This window comes from Pipra filicauda, unplaced genomic scaffold (assembly GCF_003945595.2).
Source record: "Pipra filicauda isolate LSUMZ 115617 unplaced genomic scaffold, ASM394559v2 scaffold10_size6260569_pilon, whole genome shotgun sequence".
Classification (NCBI taxonomy): domain Eukaryota; kingdom Metazoa; phylum Chordata; class Aves; order Passeriformes; family Pipridae; genus Pipra; species Pipra filicauda.
The window spans coordinates 4,205,489-4,212,619 of record NW_024103541.1 but is presented as its reverse complement, the minus strand read 5'-3'; the positions used below and the strand labels follow the sequence as shown (position 1 = coordinate 4,212,619).

Genomic DNA, 7,131 nt, shown 5'->3' with positions numbered 1-7,131 from the left:
TCAGGGCGTTTTCTCTTTCTGACGTAACCGAAGCCCCCCATTTTCCCCTCCAAAACGGCGGCTGGGTGACGGTGGGTCCGGGGAGGCCGCGGGGCCCCGCGCAGCGCTCCGCGCCTCTCCGTGGGGCCGGGCCGCGTCACGTGCCTCCGCCTATATATCCTATATGTGCACGGGTGCGGGCTCAAAATACACCTATAGCTCTATGTGTGTGTGTCTATATCTGTGTGTGTCTATATGACGGCGGTGCCTTGCGGGCTGAGCTGCGGTGCCGGCAGCAGCGAGGCTCCCTCATCTCGCCCTGCCGCGCCGCCCCGGCTGGATGGGCTTCCCGCCCCGGGAGGAGCCCCGTGGAAGCGGCCCGGCCCGTGACTACGCTTCCAGAAGGCGACCAGCACCGGGAATCGAAGGAGACACCTCTGGGTGTCTGTCAGCTGCTCCCCAGGTGCCCGGGAGGCGTGCGTGTGCCCGCAGCTCCGAGGCACGTTCGGTTATTTTCTGTACCGGGGAAACATTACCGAATTGTTACCTCCAACCACACAATAATCCTCTAAAATAATAGCTGGCAGAACAAAATCAGCCCTGGAATCAAGAGCTTCATCCGCAATTAAATGAATGTTAACCCCCTCCGCATTCACAATATCATATCATTTACTCGCACCGAAATTGGGTTTATTTATATTTAAGTTAGCAAAATTGAAATCTTTATCCCAAAAGCGAGCGTGGGTACTTAATTAAATTCTAATTAGGACACTATCAATATCCCATTTAGCCACGTAGCCTTTGTGAGCCGCGGTCCCTTTCAGAGCTGTAAATGGGGGCTCGCTGCCTTATCTCTCCTGCAAGAGACGCCTTGAGAAGGGCTGCAAAAGATAATTTATAGGTTTTAATTACTCTTCATTCCGCCTGATCAGCTTGGCGTTCATCACAGGACGGCGAATAAAACCTGGTCAAAAGCACTGTCACTATTCCCTGGCAAGACGCTTAATCAAAGTAAGCAGGGCCATATTACACGCTGCGAGCTTCTTCACGTAATTTCCCAGCTGCTGATAAAGCTAGTTGAATAATGCTGCAGTCCTTCGGAGACACCATTTACAGAAATGACTTTATTGACGGCTTAACGTCGGTAATTCATTTTACCTTTCATGTATTGGGAGCCCGGATTTGTTACAGTAATAGGATGATAAATGTCCTGGCGGCCCTATAGCTTTTATTATTGAATACAATACACACACCCATCCTTAAATGTTCCAAAATTGGGTAACAAAAGGGAGAGAGAGAGAAATCGAAGCCTTTAACTATTTAATTTGCCTTCCTGAGCACGCGCGGGGGGGAAGTGTGTGTATGTGCGTGTGTGTCTGTGTGTACGTGTGTGTGTAGGGAGGGGGATTATTTCATCTGGAGTCCTCCCTTCTTCTAGAAACTGTTCTGGATTGTAAAGGCTTCTCTATAAATTGAGTAGGTTTGTGTATGGAAGGGGTGGGGGATCGTCTGGATGAATGAGGAGGGGTTAAAGGAAAAGACGATGTATATTTCCAGGCTGGATATTTTTTCCATCGCGACCCTTCCTATCTAAATAGATAAATATTACTCCCCGGCTCGCAGGTAGTTACGGTAATCGGGGTAATATGTCTGCACACAGACGGTTTACGGACGGAAGCTTTAAAAAAAACCTCTTCTTAGGAAAAAGTTCCCTCTGTAACTTGTGGGTGCCGCTGGGTTTCGGGGCGCCCGTTGGGGCGCCCGGTCCCCTGGTGCCCCGTGCCCGCTGCCGTCTCAGGGGGGGCCGGTCCCGAGGAGCCACCGGTGCGTCCAGCGGGGCCGGAACACCGGGTGCTCTCACTGAAGTGCTGCAGAGCCGGGGCTGTGCTGCGGCTCTGCTGCCCCTCGGAAGTGCTGCGGTGCCGTCTGAGTCTCTTGCAGGTTGGTGTCCCCACCGGCTCTCGGCGGTGGAGCTTGGGTCAGCCATCCTGGCATGGGGCGGGAGAAAATCCAGTCCGGGAGGTGGAAAGCGGCCGAGGGGCGGCGGAGCCGGGGAGCAGGGCTGGGACCCCCGTTGCCTGCCGTCGGGCTGCGCGGAGGGCGCTCGCATCGCTCCCGCCGCACGACGCCAGCCTGCGGCGCCCGCAACCTCTTTGGAAACGGGGAGAAATAATTTCTCCGATTTCGTTGCATTAACTTTTTTTTCCTTTTCTTCTTCGCATTTTCTTCTTTTTGAGGAAGGCCACCAAAGGAAGGAAGTTTTAAAATTGAAAATAAAAATAAAGTTAAAATTAGATTAAAAACCCATCGTATTTTTTTTCTCGACGCCCTTATAGGAAGGAGAAAGTATAGAAACGTGGTTAATATACGCTGTGGTAATCCTATTTCTAGGTCTAGATCAGATCTCATTGGGGCCTTTGCTGAAGGACATAAATGAGTTGTTCTAATACAATAGATTTCATCCTTCCTACAGGGACTGGCTGACCAGAGGTTTTGTTAAAAGTGAATACGAATAGATTTCTGCTACAAGTGCAGCATTATTATTATGAGCTGTAAGGTCAGACTATACATTCCGGGTCCCCAAAGCCTATAGACCCTGGGAAAGGCGCGGGATATACCACGTCATTGTACCTGACAGTCTCTTCAATAGACTAATTCAATTATCGCTTGGGGATTCAGTCTTCATTGAAAGCAGTAATAGCGGTGTAATTCGTTGGTAAATAGGTATTGGAAACAGCCCCGCTCGAAACTTTTTTCGGAGCACAGGTTTGTATCTCTGGGATGCAAAATCTCTCCTGGTAGCAGCGCGGGGAGAGAGGAAGGGATAGTTTTTAGGAAAAGGAGGGCCGGGCTGCGGGGAGACCCTGGCGCGTCCGGCCGGAGCGACAGCCCCGCATCCCAGCCCGGGCGGGCAGCGCGGCCACCCCGCTCCCCCGAGAAGTTCCCGGGGCGCCAGGTATGTTGTACCCTGGTGTCCTGGTGCAGAGTTATGAATCAATTACCACTCAGGACCACCCCCACCCCAGCAATGCAACCCGGTTCTCAAGTCGTGGGGATCTGTAGGAAAGGTTTTATTTTATTTACTTCATTGTCTGTCCCCACTTCCCAAGGAGGACGGAGGCGAAAACACCCCACAGAAGTTTCTAGGGAGAGGAGACAAAACTGTCTTTTTTAGCGGTATTATTAGTTTGTTTCCTTTTCTACAAAAAAAAAAAAAAAAAAAAAAAAAAAAAGGAAAGAGAAAAAAGGAAGGAAGGAAGAAAGAAAACAACGAAAAAAGAAAGATAAAAAGGGAAAGAAAAGGGAAAATTGAAGATGAAAGGAAAAAGGAAAATAAAAAGTAAAATTAAATAAGAAAAGAAAAAAAAACTAAGCAAACAAGCAAACAAAAAAAACTTATTAGAAAAGGAAAATTAAAAAAGAAAAGCAAGAGTAAATAAATAGTAATTAAAAAAATAGTAAGAGAAAGAACCAAGGAGAAAAGAAAAATTACAGAACCCAGAAAGATGGGGGGAGGGAAAGAAGATGCATAGAAAAGAGGAAAATAAAAATTAGAAGGAAAGTGAAAAAAAGAAGTGGGAAGAAAAGAAAAGAAAAGAAAAGAAAAGAAAAGAAAAGAAAAGAAAAGAAAAGAAAAGAAAAGAAAAGAAAAGAAAAGAAAAGAAAAGAAAAGAAAAGAAAAGAGAAAGAGAAAAAGAAGCTCACTCCTTTCCAGTGGCCTGGCTGGAAACCCCTTCTCATCTGCTTCCCAAGCCCCCTCCCGCCTCCCACACACATCTGCAGCCCACCCTACCTCGCTGCGAGCAGTACAAGTCACCTGGATCGGGTGCCTTAAAAAGTCTCAGCTCCCGGAGATGTTTATCGCTAGCTGGCCGGGGGAGGAATAGATCCGAGGAGGGCAGCGGCATCCTCTCGCCCGGCGAGCAGCTCCGGCGGCTGCCTCTGGCCGCGGCTGCTCCCTGACAATCTGGTTTAAGTTACAGTGAAGGTTTCTGAGCGCTGCTTTGCCCCATTTCGGGGCAGATACTCCTGTCCCCTCGCTAAAGACGTTACCAATAGGGGATGAAAGTTCCGTGGAAGGTTTGGGGTCTGCACACGCCTCTGCTCCGCCGGGCCGCTCCCGGTCCCTCCATGCGCCTCATCACCCGCACGCCCGCTCCGGCTGGCTCCGACCCGTTTACATTTTAAAATATGTTTTCAATTTCCTCCGGCTCTCCCCACCTATGTCTCGCCCTGCTTCTCTCTCAGCTCGGGGAGCCGTGGAGCTGGAAGCAGGGAAGAGTCGGGAAAACTTTCGCCGCCCGACCCCGAGGGTGGCGGAGGGGGCCGGGGCGGCTCCACGGGGCTCTGGCGGGCGCAGGGGGTGTTCTTGCCCGGGGGGGCTCCCCGTCCGGGCAGGGTGCCGGGACCCCGCTTTGGGAACGGCACCCCGAGACTTTTCCCACCACCCAGTGGGTGTAGGGCTCTCCGTGGTAGTATAGCCTTTCCCTTCCCCGGCTTCTGGATATTTGGCTGACAAAGGGGCACAGGCGGGACTGGCGCCCACGCCGCACACCCGCTGCTCTGCCGTGGGTGTAGGGGCAGGGACTGTCTGCGTCCAGCTCCACGCAGCCCCGCCGTGTCTCCCAGCCCACGAGTGCAGCCCTTCCGCACTCTCCGCGCGTGTATTTGCGTGTCAGGTTTTGCGGGTGCGTTTGTGCGGCTGAACATGGGTGCGGCGAGGGTGTGGGGGAACATTCGCTCGCACACACGCGTGTGCAAATGGGTGTAGCTGTCAGCTCAGAGGCTGCACACGGGCACGGTACCCCTCCACCACTAGTCCTCCCTGCCTTCCCCATCTGCCCGAGGGCCGCCCTGAGGGGCTCCTCTTGCCAACACCGCGCCCGTCCACCGCCCGGGAGCCAGGGGTCTGTCGCGGAGGGAAGTTTGCCCAACTCTTCGTGCAGAGGGATGCTCCGTCCCGGGGTCATCTCCTCGGCTCTCAGGTGCAAACCCCGCTTCAGGCGCCTGTCTGCAGTGATGACAGGGGCTCTCCACCAACGATCTTTAGGTATTTTACCCCGAGGTCTGAACGACAGCACCGGTGTCGGGGGACGTGAGTGTCACCAATTTTCCCCTTCCGGTCCGCAGGCAGCTCAGGGCTTTCTCCCTACCAGTGCTTTAGAGAGGACCCGAGACCCATGCCCTTTACCACAACATTTCCGTCCCCCTTTCTGTCACTTCGCACTCCTACGGCCCGGCCGTGGCTGCAAGACGCTCCCCGGACCCGGGAGGCGATACCAGCTGGGGGGTTCCGGCCTGCGCCGGGCCGAGATGCAAGCACGGGGAAAGTTGAGAAGGGGAGAAAGGGGGGGTAGAGGGGAAGAGAAATCCTTTGTGTTTTTGTCCTCCTTTGTTCCGGAACTAACTTGACCACTGTGGCTGGGAGCAGCACGATTTCGATTGAAAAAAACAGGGGAGAGGGGGGTTCTTTTGATCCTCATCGGGGAAAATGATGCTCGGGGAGGTGGCCGGAGGTGCTGACACCGGCGCTGGGCTCTCTCAGCGGCGGCTCACAGCAAAATTTCGTTGAAGGCACTATTTCTGCCTTGCCTGGAAACTTTCGGCTCTAATTGTCCATGTTGTCCTACGAGCCGGGCTTGCTGCTCTCTGCTCATCCGTTCCCAGGGAGAAAAAACAGTGTGTGCAGGGCTAAAACGCAGCAAGATAAAATAATCAGTTTTAAAAGTACGTGTTGACTTGGGGGTGGGGGACTGGGAAAGGGGCAGAGAGTAAAGCAAAATAAGTCTATTGCCTGGAGTAATGATGCAATGTTACTGCTGCCCAGTGGCAGTAACCGGAATTGGGTCATTTTAGGGACAAACGCCGGCAAAATTCAAGTCACGTCCACTTTCGATATAAGGATGTGTCCTCTTTAAAAATTGTTATGCAAAAGACTGTCGTACGTGATCTTCTTGCAATAAAAAGCAGAACGTCAAATATTGGAGCCCAAGTCAATAATGTATGAACAGATTAAGCAACCTTTCTCCCAGGCAATTATTTCAGCAATTGAAAACCTCACTAGCTCCAAATTTCAAAAATAATAATAACAATAGTAGGAAAAGTAAATAAAGCCCAGCGCAAGTGAGATGATCTCCTGCTCTTTGGCCCTTGCTCGAGAAGGGTGGGCGGAATTTTTTTTTCCAGCTGGGAAGAGTAGCCGAGAAGGTATTTAAACCAGCAGCAGCCTGAAAATCACAACGATTCATAATAATCTACGGATCGCGGGAGTAAATAGGCATATCGCGGGGCCACTGGCCTTCCGGGGTGTATTTGTCTTTAAAGCTCGGGGTAAATTAAGTTTCCGGCTGTGTAATTCTAACAAAAGGTGATAGAAAACGCACTGGGGGAGTAATAGATGGTGGCACCGGGGATCAGAGTGGGGAATGGGCTAAATGCTGATTTATGTGCCGAGGGCCGGGGCGCGCCGCCGACGCCGCGGGAGCAAAGCGAGCAGCTCCCCGGGTGCGGGAGCTCCGCGGGTGCAGGAGCTCCGCGGGGGAAGGCCGGGATGAGCCGGGCCCCGAGGACGGCCCGGAGGAGCCACTGCCGGCAGGCGGCTTGTCCGGCGCTCCCCGGGAGGGAAGCTGCTGCCCTCCGCGAGGAGGGACACGCGTCCCTCTCGGCCGAGATCGGCATGAGATCACGAGGGGAGGGCAGGAGGTCTGGCAGCAGGGAGCCAGGGGCAGAAGACAGAGAGCTGGGATGGGTTTCCCCGAGCATCCTTGTGTCTAAAGTTGCTGCAAAACTTCGAGAAAGAAAACCCTCAGTCACGCACTGCAGGCTGCTTCCCCTCCTCACCCTCCCCTCCCCCCCCCCCCCCCCCCCCCCCCCGCTTTCTTGCTTTGCGTCCCCTGCCCCGTGGCTGCAAGGGCTGTCAGCCACGCAGCAGGCAGGATTGCCTTTGCGAGCCTTTCTCTGGCTCCACCATAAAAACTTCCCCCCCGTCTTCACCGATTCTGATCTTGGTCTTGAATTTGCTCGGTGGTGCAGTGGCAATAACTAGCTATTCGTTTTGGTTGCAAAAGAAGAGAGCAAGTCAAAAGCAAGGAAACTGAACTTTCTGGAGACGGTCTGGCAGAGACTGGGGTCTTCACCCTGCTGGAGAAACCG

At 53.0% G+C, this 7,131-nt stretch overlaps 1 long non-coding RNA gene across 1 annotated transcript; it reads right to left on the bottom strand.

The window, feature by feature from the left end:
* Window positions 1-1,088: 1,088 nt before the first annotated feature.
* LOC120323308 lies at window positions 1,089-4,358 on the bottom strand. The gene is made up of 2 exons (XR_005563637.1): window positions 3,797-4,358; window positions 1,089-2,207 (listed from the first exon to the last, which is right to left on the bottom strand). It is a non-coding gene; the product is annotated as an uncharacterized LOC120323308 (long non-coding RNA).
* Window positions 4,359-7,131: the final 2,773 nt, after the last annotated feature.